Source organism: Pristiophorus japonicus, chromosome 14 (genome assembly GCF_044704955.1).
Source record: "Pristiophorus japonicus isolate sPriJap1 chromosome 14, sPriJap1.hap1, whole genome shotgun sequence".
NCBI classification, from domain to species: Eukaryota; Metazoa; Chordata; class Chondrichthyes; family Pristiophoridae; genus Pristiophorus; species Pristiophorus japonicus.
In genome coordinates this window covers 122386423-122408217 of record NC_091990.1, presented here as the reverse complement: position 1 = coordinate 122408217, position 21795 = coordinate 122386423, and the positions used below count along the sequence as shown (strand labels likewise).

General features: G+C 42.2%; 1 protein-coding gene across 1 annotated transcript in view; it reads left to right on the top strand.

The window, feature by feature from the left end:
• LOC139280078 (transmembrane protein 263-like) overlaps positions 1-21795 on the top strand; it is a 275014-nt gene that overhangs the window by 10263 nt on the left and 242956 nt on the right. The window lies entirely within an intron of this gene.

Below are 21795 nucleotides of genomic sequence, written 5' to 3'. Positions count from 1 at the left end.
ACACTTAATTGTATACTAATTTTCAGTAAGATTTAAAAAAAATAGAATTGCACAATTAAGTTGTGTTTTGCAGCAAAGAAGATTAAGGTGGGGAAATATATTTTTTGCAAGATTAGAACTGCTTTGTTTCCTGGCTTCATCACTTGGTCATCTAAACACACATGAACACTGGACAAAAAGGAGTGGTCACAATTAAAATCATAAATTATATTTGAGAGATGATTTGTTTTAATTTTGGTTTCCCTGTCTGTAGCGCATACACATTAAGGCCTGGTGTGGAAAAATATCGTTCATATGCAAATATGTTTTGATTGCATAGCAAATAAAAACCACTAGGTAACTGGTCTTGGAGATCATATCACCATTACTACTGCGTGCTATATTTGATGGCTTTGACCTCAACTCAATCAAATTTGGTTAAATGGCTTTGAAATGCAGGTAAATGGACATTTTCTTGCATCTGAAGGAAATTGTGGAAATCCTGGCATCTTTGCCCCCCCCATTACGTTTTTTTTTTCTCTTTGTCTCCAATGGCAGCTGGTCATTATTCCGCCATTCACATCCTATCTAGGCTGACCTTTTTCTAACTCTGGCCATTACCATTTCAATTCGGCCCAACATCCCTTTTGTGTCTCTAATCTCTTCTGCCTTCCACCCTATCACAGACCTTCCCTTTTGTTCTTTCTGACTCTCCCCCCGCCCCCAGCCTTTCAGTGCTTCTTAAGAATGTGTTTTTTTCGAACATTCGCCAGTTCTGACGAAGGGTTGTTGACCCGATACATCAACTCTGTTTTTCTCTCCACAGATGCTGCCTGACCAGCTGAGATTTCCAGCATTTTCTGTTTTTATTTCAGATTCCAGCATCTGCAGTATTTTGTTTTTGTATTGGGGAAATGTAGTGCTTGTGTACTTCTCGTATTTGAGAAGAAAGCTTTAATTGAATGTTATAAAAATACTGTAATCTGCAGTATTGTCTTTGCTACTGCCTAGGTTATTAATTTACCTCTTCTGTACTTTATAGCGAAGTCATGGTCCAGCAAACAAAATACAGTAACAAGTGTTTGTTTGATTCTTGGGCTTGTTACATTACCAGATATTAAGTATATAAAGGTACACTCCAGTTGGTAGGGGTGCATGATCTTTGGCACAAAGCACAACAAAAATGCGAGTAAAACCCCAAAACATCATGCGCTGATTTCATTGTGATTTTAGAGCAATCTCAAATTTCCAGTCTTTTCAATCTAATTTGTTTGCATAACTCCTATTAGATTTCTGTATTCATAATGCAGTTTTGTTTTTACATTGCAAGTTGTGACAGGTGAAAGTGATTGCACTTGACATCACTTTTGGCGAGTGTAATATCAAGGAGCAGTAGTAAAACTAAAGTCAATGTGAATCAGGCGGAAAGCTCTCCACTGGCTGGAGTCATACCTTGCACAAACTAAGATGGTTGTGGTGGTTGGAGGTCAATCATCATAGCCCCTGGACATTGCTGCATGAGTTCCCCAGGGCAGTGTTCTAGCTCAACCATCTTCAGCTGCTTCATCAATGACCTTCCCTTTTTTTTTTGAAATTCGTAGCCAATCGTTCCAATTCTTTGTCAAATAACAAACGCCAGAGGTCACCTTGGGCCCATTCAAGGATCACTCTGCGCCAATGCTCTTAGCCAAAAGGCCGAGAGCCACTGCACCGTTCCTGGAAGTACTGCAATACCAGGTTCGTGCCATGGAGGTGGATGGGTCAGGTCCCCCACACACCTCCGTGGAGGTGGATGGGTCAAACCACCCCACCCACCTCATAAGATCAGAAGTGGGGGTGTTTGCTAATGACTGGCACTGAACACTGCGCAATCGCAACTCCTCAGATAATGAAGCAATCCATGCCCGCATGCAGCAAGATCTGGATGACATTTAGGCTTGGACTGATGAGTGGCAAGTAATATTCGCGCCACACAAGTGCCAGGCAATGACCATCTCCAACAAGCGAGAGTCTAACCACCTCCCCATGACATTCAACAGCATTACCATCGACGAATCCCCCACCATCAACATCCTGGGGGTCATCATTGACCAGAACCTTAACTGGAGCAGCCACATAAATACTGTGGCAACAAGAGCAGGTCAGAGGCTGGGTATTCTGTGACAAGTGTCTCATCTGACTCCCCAAAGCCTTTCCACCATCTACAAGGCACAAGTCAGGAGTGTGATAGAATTACTCTCCACTTCCCTGGATGAGTGCAGCTCCAACAACATTCAAGAAGCTCAACACCATCCAGGACAAAGCAAGCCCGCTTGATTGGCACCCCATCCGCCACCTTACATTCACTCCCTCCCTCACTGACGTACTATGGCTGCAGTGTGTACCATCTGCAAGATGCACTGCAGCAACTCACCAAGGCATCTTCGGCAGCACCTCTCAAACCCGCAACCTCTACCACCGAGAAGGACAAGGGCAGCAGGCGCATGCGAACACCATCACCTCCAAGTTGCACACCATCCTGACTTGAAAATATATCGGCCGTTCCTACATCGTCGCTGGGTCAAAATCGTGGAACTCTCTCCCTAACAGCACTGTGGGAATACCTTCACCGCACGGACTGCAGTGGTTCAAGAAGGCGGTTCACCACCACCTTCTCGAGGGCAATAAATGCTGTCCTTGCCAGCGACGCCCATAGCCTATGAACGAATATTAAAAATCGGTTGTCACTTGGTGATCTTTTATTGGCAATAACATCTAAACCTACTTATTTAAGTAGCCATTCAGACTTGTTTGATTGCAGGCTATAGAAATAAAAGTCCATGTTTCAGTATCTGTACACTCTTGTGCTGCACAATTTATTATCTTTATTATGCTACACAACTTAACATTTTTGTTTTGCTGATATCTTAAATACTGGCCCCAAATTCTCAACATTAATTATGTGAAATTGAATTGGGGTTTTCTAATATTCTGTCTAGAGGCATTGTGAATGTAGTTATAATCAAAGTTAGAAGGACACTTTTACTGACAGAACAAATTTAGATCTAGTTTATTACATTATGTTTTGCTGTGTGTGGGTGTGTGCAAGACTAATGGAGTGGAAAAACACGCCTTCGACTGGGCAAGAACAATATTATAAGAACATAAGAAATAGGAACAGAAGTAGGCCATGTGGCCCCTCGAGCCTGCTCCGCAATTCAATACGATCATGGCTGATCCGATCATGGACTCGGGTCCACTTCCCTCACTGCTCTCCATAATCCCTTATTGCCTTATCCGTTATGAAACTGTCTATCTCTGTCTTAAATCTATTCAATGTCCCAGCTTCCACAGCTCTCTGAGGCAGCAAATTCCATAGATCCACAACCCTCTGAGAAAAAATTTCTCCTCATCTCAGTTTTAAATGGGCAGCCCCTTATTCTGAGATTATGTCCCCTAGTTCTCGTGTCCCCTATCAGTGGAAACATCCTCTCTGCATCCACCTTGTCAAGCCCCCTCATAATCTTATACGTTTCGATAAGATCACACCTCATTCATCTGAATTCCAATGAGTAGAGACCCAACCTACTCAATCTTTCCTCATAAGTCAACCCCCTCATCTCTGGAATCAACCTAGTGAACCTTCTCTAAACTGCCTCCAAAGCTAGTATATCCTTTTGTAAATATGGAAACCAAAACTGTAAGCAGTATTCCAGGTGTGCCCTCACCAATACTCTGTTTAACTGTAGCAAGACTTCCCTGCTTTTCTACTCCATCCCCTTTGCAATAAAGGCCAATATTCCATTGGCCTTCCTGATCACTTGCTGTACCTGCATACTAACCTTTTGTGTTTCATGCATAAGCACCCCCAGGTCCCGCTGTACTGCAGCACTTTGCAATTTTTCTCCATTTAAATAATAACTTGCTCTTTGATTTTTTTTTCTGCCAAAGTGCATGACCTCACACTTTCCAACATTATACACCATCTGCCAAATTTTTGCCCACTTAATTAGCCTGTCTATTTTGTGTGTCCTCCTCACAAATTGCTTTTCCTCCCATCTTTGTATCGTCAGCAAACTTGGTTACGTTACACTCGGTCCTTTCTTCCAAGTCGTTAATATAGATTGTAAATCGTTGGGGTCCCAGCACCGATCCCTGTGGCACCCCACTAGTTACTGATTCCTAACTTACTAGTTATGCTGTCATACAGAATACAGAGCTAGTCAAAGACAAGAACATAGCCTGACTATAAATGTTGGGTGTGCTGTATGTAAACATACTATCATTTAGTTCACGATTTTGCTACCAATCATTTTCTTTTGGGTTCAGTTGTGAACACATTTTCCCTTTCTGCTGTTGATTTGTTCAAAGGCAACTTATGGTCACTCAGTGACTTGGGGGAATAGCTTGTGATATTTGCATATGCATCTGGCATGTGACTGAAACAAGTCAGTTTCCTGGTACATGTCCCTCCTTGAGGTCCACATTCCCAAGCAGATACAATCTTACTAAGATTGCAAGAAATTTATCTGTAACGTGCAAAGCAGTTGATTTAAGAATGAAGTATCAGCACAGATCTTGCTGTGGATTACTTTCAGATATTGGAACAGAAAATGTGAAACACAAAGAAACTGGGAAAAAGATATTAGTTAAGGTGGAGAAAGAGAGCTCAGTGATAACTGAAGTTTACCCAGGTGAAATGAATCAAATATATAAACAAAGCCGAATCAAATATTAGGATGCATTTTTTAAATCATTAAACTAATTTGAAGCAAGGTACTCCAACATTGTTCAGATAATCCCCTCCCCCCAACTGTCCCTGGCTGAACCAGACTGTTTGCAACTTCAACATTCTGTTTGACTCTGAGCTGAGTTTCTAACCCCAGGGGCCAAGTGGCCTCCTAAAATGTATCATTCTGATTCTATATTTTCTTCATCCCAAAGACTGCTTATTTTCATTTCCATAACAGCATCTGCCTCCACTCCTGTATCAGACTATCTGATGCTGAAACCCTCATCTGTGCTTTTGGTCCCTCCAGGCTCGACTATTACACTGCGCTCCTGGTTGGCCTCCCATCCTCCATCCTCCGTAAACTTCAGCCAATCTAAAATTCATAGGAACATAGGAATAGCAGTAGGCATTTCAGCCCCTAGAGCCTGTTCCGCCATTTAATGAGATCATGGCTGATCTGCGACCTAACTCCATGGGCTAGACTTACGCCTTCGTTTTCGGCAGTTTTTTTGGCGGTACTGCTGTTTTTTGATGGAAAACCGCCCGGCGAACGTTTCCTCTTTATTTTTTTGAAGCGTTCCGCCCACATTTTGAAAAGACCGCTGGGTAGCAAACCGCCCGTGTGCAACGCCGAGAAAACCGCCAGGATCTAACTTTTGCCTCAGCGGAGGACCCATACAAACCTACGAGTAAACTGCCCATGAAAAGCTGCCAGAACAAGATGGTAGGTGAGTTCCCTGCAAAGAAAGGTAAGTTAAAGGTTTAAAAAAATTATTTTTAAAATTCTAAAATGGCGATTACATTAAAAAGGGTCTTGAGAATGTTTTATAACTTTTTATTTTTTGTTTAACTGAAAAAATTTTTTTTTAGTTTTCCCCCCTTCCTCGGCCCAAATGTAGCCTCGGACTAAATTTTAGTACTTGCTGTCCATTCCGGTAAGAACTGCCCGTTTCACCTAGCTTCACCCTTAACCTCCGAGAATATTGGTGCAAGATCCATTTTCTTGCCGAACGATATTTTTTACCTTAATTCTGGAAATTTTCGCCAGCGTTAGTTGCAGAACGTTAGCGGTTTTTCTGGGCGGTAATCGGGCGTTGAGCTTTAGGGAAAGTCTAGCACCATATCCCTTAATACCTTTGCTTAACAAAAAGCTATCAATCTCAGATTTAAAAATAACAATTGATCTAGAATCAATTGCCGTTTGCAGAAGAGAGTTCCAAACTTTTACCATCCTTTGTTTGTAGAAGTGTTTCCTCATTTCACTCCTGAAACATCTGCCTCTAATTTTTAGGCTCTGCCCCCTAGTCCTAGAATCACCAACCAGTGGAAATAGTTTCTCTCTAGCCTATCTGTTCCCCTTAATATCTTGAAAACTTCGATCAGATCACCCCATAAGAATACAACCCTAATCTCTCCTCATAATTTAACCCTTGAAGTCCGGGTAATCCTATCCCACCATAAGTTCCATTCACCCATCACCCCTGTCATCACCAGCCTACTTGCTGGTTTCCAATCTCCCAACAACTCAGATTTAAAATGTTCATCCTTGTGTTTAAATCCCACATGGCCTTGTCCTTCACTATCTTTGTAACCTCCTGCAGCCCCTTCCCTTAAACGTTTTGTTCTTCTGATTCTGGCCTGTTGATGCACTTGTGTTCCCTTTGGCCCAACATTGGCACCTGTGCCTAGAGCTGACCAAGAACCCATGCTCTGGAATTCACTCCCTAAACATCTCCACCTCCATCTCCTCCTTTCATACCCTCTTTAAAACACACCTCTTTGACCAAACGTTTGATCACCCATCCTAATATTACCATATTTGGCTTGGTGTCCATTTGTTTTCTTGCATCTCCAGTAAATGTCTTGGGATATTTTTTCTATATTAAAGGTGCTATATAAATGCAAGTATTATTATTGGTGACACCATTAATCACCGTATTTTGTGGACCCAACTGTCGAAAGGGCAGCAGTTCGTTCGAGCGGATTCAGAGAAGAGTGACCATGATTATTTTGCGATGCTTATCAATTCCTCCCCGCCCCCGCCCCCCCGGGCAAAAAAAACTTCTGGGAGAGGCAAAAAAAAAAGGTAACTTGAGATTTCCTAAACTCCGGCAAGTTCCTCTCTGACCCCTGGAGGCAATTCAGCAAGCACCTGGAGGCCGTGGTGCTTTATATCACTAGTCCAGTTAACCCACCTGCCTTTTATAATTCAGTCTCGTTCACTCACAAGCTCCTCCACCTCCTTTTTTTGAAGACTTGCAATAAATCCACTCTTGCCGCACATCCTGGTAACTGTGTGATATTCTTTACGACATCACTAACTCACAGACTTTACAAGATGGCTCTTAACACAGGAACTTATCGAGTGACCTTGTCACATGATGCTTTTATTGTATTTACATGAGGAGTTGCATTACCACTAGTCCACTAGGTTAAGCTCTATATTATGTAACCTATTCCAAAGGTTGATGACTTTGGAAATTGCTTCGGTATATTGGAGTCAGTGATGAGATAGATAGTAAGTAGATACCTGCTTCTTGACCACCCTGCTAGTATATTCCCTTTTTAAAAACTAGTATTGTGAATGTGAATTACATCCTTCTAATTGAACTACCCCACTATTAGATTTTGACATTTTATTTTCTATCCCAACCCTTGTTTTTCATCCAAGTGAACCATGTTCCTCTTGATCTCGTTTGATTTACATATTACAGTTAAGGTCAGGAGGGAAAGTTTTCATTTAACAACCACGGTGCTGTAGCAATGCCTTCTATCTCCCAGCTTCAGCCCCTTGCAAATTTTACACCCTTGTTTAAGAAAAGGTGTAAGGTTAAATCCAGCAGGCCAGTCACCTTGGGAGTGGGGAAGCTTTTCGAAACGACAATCCGGGACAAGTGTGGATTAATTCAGGAAAGTCAGCACGGATTTGTTAAAGGCAAATCGTGTTTAACTAAGTTGATCGAGTTTTTTAATGAGTTAATCGAGAGTGTTGATGATGGTAATGCGATTGATGTGGTATACATGGACTTCCAAAAGTATCATTTGATAAAGTGTCACATAATAGGCTTACTAGCAATGTTGCAGCCCATGGAATAAAAGGTACAGTGGTAGCATGGATATGAAATTGGCTAAGTGACAGGAAACAGAGTAGTGGTGAATAGTTGTTTTTCAGACTGGAGGAAGGTATCCAGGGGTTGGTACTCGGACCAATGCTTTTCTTTATATATGTTAATGACTTTGACTTGAGTGTATAGGGCACAATTTCAAAATTTTCAGATGACACAAAACTTGGAAGTATAGTGAACAGTGAGGAGGATAGTTAGAGACTTCAAGAAGACAAAGATAGGCTGAGACATGGCAGATGAAATGTAACGCAGAAAAGTGCGAAGTGATACATTTAGGTAGGAAGAATGAGGAGAGGCAAAAGAACTCAAGGGTACAATTCTAAAGGGGGGTCATCATCATCATCATCATAGGCAGTCCCTCAAAATCGAGGAAGACTTGCTTCCACTCTAAAAATTAGTTCTTAGGTGACTGAACAGTCCAATACGGGAATTACAGTCTCTGCCACGGGTGGGGCAGATAGTCGTTGAAGGAAAGGGTGGGAGGGAGTGGTTTGCTGCATGTTCCTTCCGCTGCCTGCGCTTGATTTCTGCATGCTCTCGGCGCTGAAACTCGAGGTGCTCAGCACCCTCACAGATGCACATCCTCCACTTCGGGCAGTCTTTGGCCAGGGACTCCGAGGTGTTGGTGGCGATGATGCATTTTATCAAGGAGGCTTTGAGGGTGTCCTTGAAATGTTTCCTCTGCCCATCTGGGGCTCGCTTGCCGTGTCGGAGTTCCGAGTAGAGCGCTTGCTTTGGGAGTCTTGTGTCAGGCATGTGAACAATGTGACCCACCAGGCAGTGCTGATCGAGTGTGGTCAGTGCTTCGATGCTGGGGATGTTGGCCTGGTCGAGGACGCTAACGTTGGTGCGTCTGTCTTCCCAGGGGATTTACAGGATCTTGCGGAGACATCGTTGGTGGTATTTCTCCAGCGATTTGAGGTGTCTACAGGAGGGCGGGTATTACTACAACCCTGTAGACCATGAGCTTGGTGGCAGATTTGAGAGCCTGAACTTCGAACACACTTTTCCTCAGGCGGCCGAAGGCTATGCTGGCGCACTGGAGGCGGTGTTGAATCTCATCGTCGATATCTGCCCTTGTTGATAAGAGGTTCCCGAGGTATGGAAAGTGGTCCACGTTGTCCAGGGCCACGCCGTGGATCTTGATGAACAGAGACACCTGGGGTATATGTGTGCATATCGTTGGAAGGTGGCAGTGCAGGTTGAGAAAGCAAGTAAAAAGCTTACGGGATCCCGGGCTTCATAAATAGAGGCATAGAGTACAAAAGCAAGGAAGTTATGATGAACCTTTTTTAAAACACTGGTTCGGCTTTAACTGGAGCATAGTGTCCAATTCTGGGCACTGCACTTTAGGAAGGATGTGTAGGCTTTAGAGAAGGTGTAGAAAAGATTTACAATGGTTCCAAGCATGAGGGACTTCAGTTACATGAATAGACTGGAGAAGCTGGGGTGGTTCTCCTTAAAGGAGAGAAGGTTGAGAGGAGATTTGAAAGAAGTGTTCAAGATCATGAGAGGGCTGGACAGAGTAGATAGAGCGAAACTGTTCCCATTGGCGGAAGGGTCGAGAACCAGAGGGGACACAATTGAGGTGATTAACAGAAGAACCAAAGGCATGAGGGAAAATGTTTTTACTCAGCGAGTGGTTAGGATCTGGAATGCACTGCCTGAAAGGGTGGTAGAGGCAGATTCAATCATGGCTTTCAAAAGGGAATTGAGCAAGTACCTGAAGGCAAAAAAAGTGCAGGGCTATGGGGAAAGGGCGGGTGAGTGGGACCAGCTGAAGTGCTCTTGCAGAGAACCGACACGGGCTTGCCGGGCCGAGTGGCCTCCTTCTGTGCTATAACCATTCTATGATTCCAAACATGGGACAGCACAGCAGGCTGATCTTTTATATTTGTTCTGTGGAGACCAAAAGAAAAGAATAGTATAGCTGCAGAACCATGGATGTTCCGATTGCTCTTTCTGCAGTCTTGTTACTTTATACTTTGAACCAATCTTGGGGCTAGACTTTCCCCTTCATTTTCGGAGGTTTTCTTGGCGGTACAGCTCTTTTTTGGTGAAAAACCGCCCGGCGATGGTTTCCTCTTTTTTTAAAAAGTTCCACCAACATTTTGAAAATACTGCTGGGGAGCAAACTGCTGGGTAGGTGAGTACCCTGCAAAGAAAGGTAAGTTAAAGTTTTTAAATTTTTAAAATTGTATAACGATTATTAGGTTAAAAAGTGTGTTGAGAATGTTTTCCAACTTTTCTTTTGTTTAATTAAAAAAATATTTTGAATTTCCCCCCCTTCCTGGGCACAACCGCAGCCTCGGTCTAAATTTTAAGTACATACCGTCCATTTTACCTAGTTTCGCTTTTAACCGCCGAGAATCTTGGTGTAAGGTCCATTTTCTCGCCGGGCGGTATTTTTTTTAACCTTTTTTATGGAAATTTTCGCCAGCGTTATTTGCAGAATCTTAGCGGTCTTTCAGGGTGGTGGGGGGCTTTAGGGAAAGTCTAGCCCATAGTCCTTACTTCAGTTCTGACATTCCTGTCATCTTTTGCTGCACCCTGCTCCTCCAATGCTGTTGTTTTTAAATGGCAACTTTCCCCTCTGACTCTTGATTGCAGTCCAGGCTTTTTGTAAAATTCGAGAGTCCCCAGTAGGTAGATTCAGGGAGAGGAAATTTAAAATCTCCATTCGAACGTGGGACTGAATTTGGGAGTAAGAGTATTCATGTGAATGGAGTGATGGAGTGACGGAGTAGTGGAATGAACCAACAGCTCATTGTCGTTTCAGGGCTGATGTCACTCTAAATAAGCCATCTCAATAAGTCAAACATGTATGATCAGTATTGTTGGTGGTTGACTTGAAATGACCAATATCTCAGCCATAATTGTTTCTGAAGTGCTTTGCATAGATTGCATAGGGCTTTATTAAAAGTTCCTTGTTACTAATGAATGCAAATGCTCCATTATTCAGCCACTATATTCGCTGCATGCTATTAAATAGACCATGACATCGGGAAGTTTTGGCTTTGCAAGAAGTTCCAATTTATAACACTGTTCTGACACCATGATTCTGAGATGCTGCTGTGACACCTGCAATAGAGAACAGCTAATTGGATACAACCAAAGATGCAGCAAGAAAATGTGAGATTACATAGAATTACATTGCATAGAATTTACAACACAGGAACAGGCCTATTCAAAACAACAGGTCTGTGCCGGTGTTGATGCTCCACGCGAGCCTCCTCCTACCTTATTTCATCTCGCCCTATCAATACATCTGTTTACAGTACAATTATTATGGATTGCATTTGTTGACAGTAAAGATGTTTTTTTGACTTTTCCAAATAGTGCCATCTTTAAATGAAGGTTCCACTTTGAAACAGACATCTTCCACCTCTCCATGATCACATCTGTTTTACCCCAAGGCTCCACCCCCGACCGCCCTTTCCTCAGTGACATTATCCATAGGCTTGGAGTCAATTTCCATGTGTTGCTCTTATCTTTCCGATTCTTCACTCAACTCCACAGCTGTCAGAGTGCATGTTTGATATCAAGTTGTCGGTGAGCCAGAATTCCCTTCAATCAAACATTGGGAATACTAGTTTGCTCGCCACTAACCCTGGACACCATCTCATTCCCCATCGATTCATTTAGGCTGCACTATATGGCCTGTAGCTTCAGTCAGTATGGTGTGTTTAAACAAAACTGATCTCATCTAACTTCAGTTTGCATGCATGCTTTGAGATTCCTGTCACGTACTGTTCATTGGTCCTGGATGTGCATGGATGCATGCTTCTCACCATTTTACTACCTGTTGTTTTTGTTTTGTAACATAGACATACAATATCATTAAACACACAGTAGTGCAGTTCACATATGACGAGACATTAATCCAAGCTGGTACAAGTGTCCTCAGGGCCAGAGACTAAACTCCTATTTGTATTGAAGTGTAGACACACTGTACGGTGGCTGTGGAACCACATTTAATCATGCTATCAGTACTTCGCATATTCCACCTCGTTTCAGGAAGGAATGACATGATGGGAGCAAAATCCAGAATTGTTAGTCCTCTAGCTATGCTGTCTATGTCTTGCTTGTGGCCTGAAATGTTTGTTTATCCAGTGAGCTGTTGCTCACCATTTGTATCTTTTTCTTTATCAGTAACATTTTATTTTGCATCTGCACAAAGTGGTAAAAGCTGTTGGGGAGGTTGAAATACAACTGCTATGTGGTGAACATACAGCAGAGGGCACTGTACGCTGCAGAACACCTTGTCTAGGCAAGTCACTGAGTACATCGATCTCTAACACCCTTGTTTGCTTTTAATTTCTCTCTCTTCTCCATAATTGTTTTGTAACACTTGGCTTAACAAACTGAAGATCCTTTTTGTAATTCTACTAAAGCCTCTGTCTGCTGTCTAGGGATTGCCTTGAACTCCTCATTCTTCTCCTGTAAATTTAATACAATGTTTTGAGAGCTGCTCTAGTTGTTTTATTAGTGTTTCATGGGTTGTATGTAAGTTAAACTGTTCCTCATTACTTCCGCTCCTGTTCAAAGTACTTTTCCTCTTCAAAGAGGAGCTTAACCTATTCCAATGGGTCTTTGTGTCAGATTGCATCCAGCACCGATTCCACTCCTAGATGCTCGAGGACCAGTTGTTCAAAGAACTTTTCCAGATTAGATTTTTCCACCATGGTGTTACATTTAAAATGGAGTACAACTTGTAAGCCCTGTGATTTGGTAGCAGGTATTACTCTACTCGTTCAGTCCGGAAATCGGCGCGGTCCAGGCCTGCAAGAGCAGTGTGCGACGGCATACCACTTCAGGGAGCAGCGCGTGCTGCTGTAGGAGGGCGACGGCTGACTGTAGTGTGGGCAGGTAAAGTAGGAGCGGCGAGGTCGGGGTGAAGGAACGGCAAGAGTTCGTAGAGGGATGTGATCGGGGTCCAGGAGAGGTGCGAGTTCGGGGCCCAGAAGAGGGCCCAGGGGCAGCACGGGCCAGCCCGCACTGTGATATGTGTGCGCACTAGGTTCATGCAGCAGAGCTGGTCTCCAGTCGTCTTGGTTAATCCTTGCCACTGGACCAAGACCTAGCTCTGTCAAGTCCGTGGCTGGTGTGCAACGGCCATCACACATTAAAAAAATCCACGCGCAGGCATCTTCCACCCTTCAAGATGTAGTTCGGGATCCGGAATATTAGGTCCTCATTGAAACACCTGTGAACTCATCCCTTTTCGGCATGGAAGCAAGTCATCCTCGCTTCGAGGGACTGCCTATGATGATGATTAATCTACCAGTCAGTCTGCTACAAGGGAATCAGCTTTGCTGACGCGCCTATGCTGGGACGATGTACCGTCTCTTCTGTGGGGCACCATTGTTGGCTAGTTAGCTTTAGGTAAGTTCATGCAATGACGACAAGACAAGTCGTACACGAGCCAAGTCCTGCCTATTCAAAGTTTAATCCCCAAATAATTTAAAGTACTTGCAAATCAAGCGAACATGATTCAGGGAAACACTGGTCTATTGTGTATAAAGCTTACACTTCCTGGGTCAAATCCAAATTCCCCTTACGATTCAACCCCCTCTAAGCTACAAGTTCCTTATCAAAATAGCCATATATGGTAAACTACACAGACTTCTAGCTGCAGAGTAGAGACTGCTGTTGATTGACCTGGCTGAGGATGATCTCGCATTCCACCATGCTGTTTTTCTTCATTTTCTCAACCCTCTGATCTTGTTCTTCCCAAGGTTGCCGTGCCAGTCTTTAATTATCAATGAGGCTCCTGCTCTCCTGTATCTTAGCATCTTTTTTTTTCTTCATGAAAATAATCTTTTGGCTTCTATTATTTTTGTCTCTGTCTGACCATAACTCTACTTCAAGCAATATGCATGAAGATCTTTAGAATCATTAAATTTTCTACCAACATTTCATATCTTGACTACTCTAGCCACTGCATGAAAAAAATAAGATAAGATAGTAGGATTACCAAACTATACATCAACTATGTCAGCCAGTGGCTCAGTTGGTAGTCCCCTCACCTGAGAGTCAGAAGGTTGTGGGTTCAAGTCCCACTCCAGAGACTTGAATACAACAATCTAGGATGACACTCTCGTGCAATACTGACAGAGTATGGTCTTTTGGATGAGACGTTAAACATAAGAACATAAGAAGTAGGAGTAGGCCACCTGGCCCCTCGAGCCTGCTCCGTCAGATCACGGCTGATTTGATCATGGACTCGGCTCCACTTCCCTGCACACTCCCCATAACCCTTTATTCCCTTACCGCTCAAACATCTGTCTATCTCTGCCTTAAATATATTCAATGACCCAGCCTCCACAGCTCTCTGGGGCAGAAAATTCCATAGATTTACAACCCTCTGAGAGAAGAAATTCCTCCTCATCTCAATTTTAAATGGGCGGCCCCTTATTCTGAAACTATGTCCCCTAGTTCTAGTTCCCCTATGAGTGGAAATATCCCCTCTGCATCAACCTTGTCGAGCCCCCTCATTATTTTATATGTTTCGATAAGGTCACATCTCATTCTTCTGAACGCCAATGAGTATAGGCCCAACGTACTCAACTTATCTTTGTAAGTCAACCCGAGGCCCCGTATGCCCTTTCGGGTGGCTGTAAATGTTCCCATGGCACTATTTGAAGACAAGCAGGGGAGTTATCCCCACTGTGTGGACAATATTATCCCTCAACCAACATCACTAAAACAGATTATCTGCTCATTTTCACATTGATGTTTGTGGGAGCTTGCTGTGCGCAAGTTGGCTGCCACGTTTCCTACATTACAACAGTGACTACACTTCCCAAGTACTTAATTGGCTGTAAAGTGCTTTGAGATGTCTGGTGATGGTGAAATGCGCCATCTAAATGCAAATATTGTTTTGTCCCTACTTCCGTAATCTGTAGTGTTGGACAGCTAGCTCAAAGGATAATTCAGGGGCATTCAGTGATGTGTGGGATAACCGAGGCGAGCCAGCATGAATTTGATAAAGGCAAGTCTTGTTTGACAAATTAAGTTTTTGAAGGCGTGGCAAATTGTATAGCTAAAGGAATGTAGTAGATGATGTGCAGCAAGCATTTGGCGAAGTGCCTCACAGAAGGCTTGTTAAAATTCAGGTGTATGATGTGTGAGTCAATGTAGCAGCATGGATATATGTTAATGGGTATTGCTCTGATTCCAGAATGGTTTGAAACGGTTAGTCCTTTTTTTAAATGAAAACCAACAACCAGCATTTCTGGTTTCATAAATAGGAGCATAATTCAATGACTAGAATTGGGAGTACGGGGCACAATTTTGAAATTTGCAGATGACCTGAAACTTGCAAGTGTAGTAAACAGTGAGGAAGATAGTAATAGACCTCAAGAGGACATAGACAGGCTAGTGGAATGGGCGGATACATGGCAGATGAAATTCAACGCAGAAAAGCGTGAGGTCATATTTTTGGAGGGAGAATGAGGAGAGACAGTATATGCTAAATGGTACAATTTTAAAGAATGCGCAAGAAAAGAGAGATCTGTGGGTGCTTGTGCACAAATCTTTGAAGGTGGAAGGACAGGTTAACAAAGAAGTGAATAAAGCATTTTGGATTCAAGGCTTTAGAAATAGAGGCATATAGTACAAAAGCCAAGAAGTTGTGCTAAACCCATGTAAAATGCTAGTTCGGCTCCAGCTGGCATATTCTGAGCATCACACTTTAGGAAGGCTTTGGAGAGAGTACAGAAGACGAGATGGTTCCAGGGATGAAGAACTGCAGTTATGTAGTTAGAGTGGAGGAGCTGGGGTTGTTGTCCTTTGAGAAGAGAAGAAAATTAGGGGTTTAGCTAGAGTAATTAGAGAGAATCTGTTTCCAATGGCTGAAGGGTCGAGAGGGCACCGATTTAAGGTGATTGGTCAAAGAACCGGAAGCAACATGAGGAAAAGCTTTTTTAAGCAAAGAGTGATTAGGATTTGGAATGCACTGCCCGATAGGGTGGTGAATACAGATTCAATAGTAGCCTTCTAAAGGAAATTGAATAAATACTTGCAAGAGAAAAAATTGCAGGGATATGGAGAAAGAGCGGGTGAGTTGGACTAACTGGATTGCGCTTCAAATGAGCTGGTGCAGACTTGATGGGCCGAATGCTGTACTATTCTATAATTCTATAGTGAACAAGAGGAAAGAGGTCATGACAAGTTTGTACATGAAGATGTTTAGGCTACAGTTAGTGCAATTTTGGACATCCAATTAGAGAAAGCCATAGAGGCAGTACAGTGTAGATTAACTAAGATGATTGCAGGGATGAGGAATAATATGTTATGAGGACAGGCAGGAGATATTCAGGCTATTTTGCATTGGAACAGAAGGCTAACAGGAGATTAAATATAGGTTTTTAAAATGATGAAGGGTTTTTATGGGTTGAATAGGGAAAGCCTTTGGTTTGGGGGTGGGGAGGTCATTAATTTAAAATCCTCAGTTAGAAAATTAATTATGCAGAGGATTGTTGGAGCATGAAATACTTTGCTACAGGAAGTGTTGAGGCAGTGATCACTGCACCTTTTAAGGGAAAATTGGATATATATTTGAAGCAGAGGAAGCTACTGGGCGATAGGGAGGCAGCAGGGCAGTGGGGTTAGTTTTGGATTGCTTTAGCAAAAAGCCGGCACAGACACACTGGACCAACTGGCTTTCTGTGCTGTAAACTTGTATGTTTCCAAATAAGCATTGATTATTTAACTCACTTGGCACCATTTCACTTTCCAGACACAATTTATATCCCAGTACTCACATTCACAGGTCGCAACAATAATTACCTACCTTTCTACCTAAATCTTGTAGTTAAATTATTCATCACATTTAAACAATCTTTATTTATTAAAAAATATATATGCAGGATGGACCTCTCTGGTCCGGCACCCTCGAGACCTGACCGGTGCCGGAACAGAGAATTTTCCGAACCACGGGAGGTCACGCTTACTGGCAACCTGTGGGCGACTCCCTCAGCCAATCGCCGAACACACTCACTGACTGACAGCTGCTCCAGCCAATCACTGGACACACTCACTGACTGACAGCCGCTCCAGCCAATCAAAATTTAAAAAAATAAACCCTCCTCTCCCTCAGGCCCAACTAATGCCGAACCACGGATGTTTCCGGGTTAGAGTGTCCCGGACTGGAGAGGTACACTGTATTCAGTGCAATTATAGAAATCAGTCAGTGACTTCCTAATTGCAACTAAACTTTTTCTTTTTCTTGTATTCTCACATCTCTTATTACACCCCACCTCCGTGTTTTCTTCAACACTACAGGAGATCAACTAGTAATAAAAGTGGAATATCTAACTCTCATCTTGTTGCGTTTCTTCTGTCACACTATAAATATTGTCGCACTCCAACGCATGCAAATTAGTGTCACATTTCTTTAAAAAAATGATAAAACTCAGCAATTTGGAATGTACAGTGAAACTCCCCAACACCTGAAAACAGGAGCTAGAATATCTGTATATTCTGTGACTGCCTTTAGCAAGTACACTTTTAAAAATTAAAATAAAAGCAATTCATCCTGGGTTTTGACTTGCAGCCTGAATGGCAATTAAACTTCTCACTCAATGTTTATTTACAGTTGTACAATGTGATATTAACGGGACCCAGCTTCACTTTAGCAACAGAATAATATATTGTGCGTTACAGCACAACACTTCTCTGGTTGTAAAATAGCATATCATTCAACTTGGCATGAGCAATGCCATGGGAGATCTGCTAATATACGCTGCGCCTGGTACATTTTTGTCGCTCTTCTTGTGTCACACTTTGGCACATCGCACCTTTTGAATGTTAATTTCTTGCAACCAATTGGCTTAAATTTCATATTCTTACAGCAGCAGCAAATCGCAACCCAAGGTTGTTGAATGTGCCAACAATTCCCAGTTGCCAGGGATGAAAGATTCAAAAGCTCCAATCAAACATTGCATAGTAAGAGCTACCAAAAGCAAGGAACAGAAGGAGAACCAATCAACTCACTCCAGATACTGAATATCCTTTGATCTGCCGTTGCCTTCTCCAATAAGATGGGATCTTGTGTTTGAACATATCGTGGAAGACATCAATTTGTAAAACTTCCAAATGATTAAACTTAGCTATGTAATATTTTCTTTAGGTTTTGAAATGCTTTCAACAATGTTTTCTACTGGAGGTCTGTGCCTTTAGTGGGACGTCTGAACCGTGGGTTCATGTCGGTACCTAACACCATCACTGCTGGGAAGCTAGCAAGCTGGAACTTGTAGAAATGGCTGCAATTGACAGCAAAACTGCCATTTGTCGTGTGCTTGGACTTGCTGTCCATGAGCCGTGTTCCTTCCAATGGAAAATGAACAAACACTGCAGAAAATTCATTTTTAGCACAGTGAAAATAACTTATTTGCTTTCTTTGTGGGTGCAAAATCTCAGCCGATTCAACGAATGAGGTAAACTTTTGTTGTTGTGGGGTGGGGGAAAAATTTGCTTGCTGTATTCAAGGATTGTTTACAGCAAAATATGAAAATTTTAAATTGGCAGTTTTCAAAGTGGAAGCTTCATATTTTATCATGTAATGGAAAGCTGCCTTTAATTCTGAGAACTCAAAACAATCGTTCATATAAATAGGTGGATAGTAAAGGACTGCTGCCCAACATTAGGTAGAGATTTATTTACATAACTGAGATTTATTTATCTAGTGGGTGAGGAAATATTTTCTTTCCAGAAACCAATCCAAAATCAAGGACTTCCCCGTCTCTGGAGAGATCCTTTAGAAACTTCTTTCCAAAGTCTTTCACTAGCGATGTGCATTCCTCAAACACGAGAAACACCATGGAGGTTCTGCTAATTCCACATAAAATTTCTCATAAAAATCCCAAAACACGTTCATATTAGGAAGATGTAGTTTTATATCATTCTCCTTTCAAAGTCAGAAAAATGCCAGATTGGGTATATTTGGGTTGTAGCTAATCATCCAGTGGCTATTCACCATAAGTGAATTGCATTTCGCAGTAATTATGATGTGTTTGCGGATTTCTTCTCGTAGTTACTGTCACAACGCATGATTGTTAGTCTTTCAACGATAACATTCGTGTAATTCAGGCCTGAGTGAGTTTTAAACATTGAGCTTTTTAATATATGTGACCAATAATAGTGTTGGTCTTGTACAACTATTCTACAGTATTACAAGCAATTAATATAAAACAGAAAATGCTGGAAATGCTCAGCAGGTCAGGCAGCATCTGTGGAGAGAGGAACAGAGTTAACGTTTCATGTCGATGACCTTTTGTCAGAAGCAATTAATATAAGCTGCCTTCCCCACGTCCAAATGATTAAGCTCAACCCCCGTCACTAGGTTATGGACTTCCAACTGTGCCGGGAGCTCTAACGTTTGGAAGAGGATGCTGTATCTTTATACTATTCAGCTGCCTTGGGTTGCATCCATGAATTTCCATCCTTGTTTTCTAGTTATTATCCCACCAAGCTGACGCCATGCTACCAACTCGAGATTAGCTGTTTATGTAGCGCCCTAATCTCCTCAACCTCCATCTCCGTCTTACGGCTTGTTATTGTCTTTTTAAGTGTGCAGGCTCACCTCGTGTATGTAAGTGTCTGGTTCTTGCAAACAAACCTGTTATCATAAGCTCAGCTGGTACGTCAAGAGCCAGCACATCACAAGGGCCTTTTTAACTTGCTGAACACAGGCACACGGTCTGATGGGAAAATGGTCAACTCGTAATGGTCACAATGCTAAAACGCTGCACCTGGAAGGAGACCAAATACTGACATAACTTGACATCTTGCATTGCACCAATCTTTTTTATTGTTGATGTGTGTGACTGCCTTGCATTTGATTAAATTTCATAGTACATCCACTAGATGGCTCCAGAGACTAGGCATTTTAATGTCTTGCAGGAAATGTATTTTTTTTAGAAAATAACTTGTCCATGTATTTGCAATCGACAAGTAGCTTGGATCATCTCCATTACCACTTTGGAAAGTCTGTACGTAAACATTTATTTCATGGTTGACTTCAGTTTTTATTTTAAAGTAATAGTTTTCCCTTAAAGAAAACCAGCTGGAAAATGTGAAAGTTTAGAACTGTTTTTGGTCAAATCTATTGTTATACACAGAATTATAATTATGAAGACATTTTTTAGGAGTTAAATGTGCTGTGTACATATCTAGTTGGGGTGGAGGAAGACATTTGAATGCTTAAATAATGAATTTGATCATTGAAATATTTTGGAGGAAAGAAGTTCATTCAGTGATGTACTAATGAAGCATCCATTTAAAATGTTATGATTTTTGTAGTGAGGCTAGAAAATCTTTGTGCTAAAGTTTATATGTTATATAATAAATAGTTTATGTATTAAGAGCTTGCTTGAAAACTCTACCTCACAAGCTGATGGATGGGCTTGATCTGTATCTGTTCAAGGAGCTGGCTAATCCTTTCCTTATGCCAGACCCTGATTTCTCCTCGGGTAAGTCCTTCATTGCGCCAGATTGAGGAGAGGACCGATAGCTCCCAGCACAGCCACAATTATGGCAATGAACCTGGCTGCATCAACGTATGTCTTCCTCAAGCACCGTTTTGAGCAGAAAAATTATATAGAGTTATTAAGTGGAGTTTGCTTTAGTTGTTACTCTGTCCATTCACTTGTCTTTGAAATAAAGCCACTTAATGATTCATATCTGGTCTCATTTGGTTAAGTGTTTCTCAGCCTACCCTTCAGAAGATTGTTGAAAAACACACGAGGGCGGGGTTATCCAGTTCAGCTCATGACAGGGTCCTCTTGTTACACCCCTGGGTTATGCGATAATACAATTAGATCCGGGACTGTGCCGACAAACTCACGAATGAGAGACAATCAGCCCCTTTATGGGAACGTCGATCACTGCTATGCTCGAGAGTCTAAAGCGGACCTGAAATTTGCCACCACGTGTTTTACTGAAAAAGTGCTTTCCACATCTTCACACTGTAGAAAGGATGTTGAGGCAACAGAGGGGGTACATTGTAGATTCATCAGGATGCTGTCTGGTCAGAGGAAATATAAATACAAAGCAAGACTTGGGGCCTGAATTTGCGGTCGGAGGCTTCCCGCCGGGGAATGCCAACAATCCGCAAGTAAAATCCGCACCTACCCGGTGCCTCGGGATCCACGAAGACTCGCGCTCTTGGGCCTCTACGCGTAGACATGCGTAAAGGCCCTCATATCCCAGTTACGCAGGCGGTTCCCAAGTGCCCTTGGGATCACGGGGGCTCGCCCAACCAATGAAAGAAGGGGATCCCCATTCATGTTTATGCGGATTCTCTACATACGGAATCCCCTTAAGCATGAATGGGAATCAGATAAAACACATTTACATACCAAATTAAAAAAAAAATTACAGATTGAAAATACCATTTAATTAAACATTTAAAGCAAAAATTAAATTTTTTGAAAAATAAATTTAAACGTTTTAAAGGGGCTAAAAATAACTTATTTTACAGGTTTTTTAATAAATAAATTATTTTTATATTCATTTAAGCGCTTAATGCTGGTAAAAGCAGACTTTGCGCCTGCTTTTACCAGCCATATGAATTTCACGGGCATTTGCTGGGCAGAAGTTGGGCAAATAGCTGGAACTTGCGGGGCCCTTATTGGGCAGTACGCAGTGGAAAATACAGATCTTGGAAAATTGGGGTTGTTGCTGCTGGAGTAGAGGAAATTAATAGATGGTTTTACAGAGGTGTTTAAAAGGGACGAAGGGACGGAGTTCATTGAAACACTGATTGAGGAGTCTTGAACGAGGGACTGGATATGAGATCCCATGCTAGAGATTTAGGGCAGAACGCAGAAGAAGCTTTTGGACAAGGAGTGTTGTGAGGTTGTGTAATGCATTACTGGAGTTAGTGATTGAAGAAGAGAGACTATGGTCCAGAAATTCCCCTCGACTTTCCGCGGGGCAAAACACTGCAGAATAGAAATAAAATGCGCACTTACC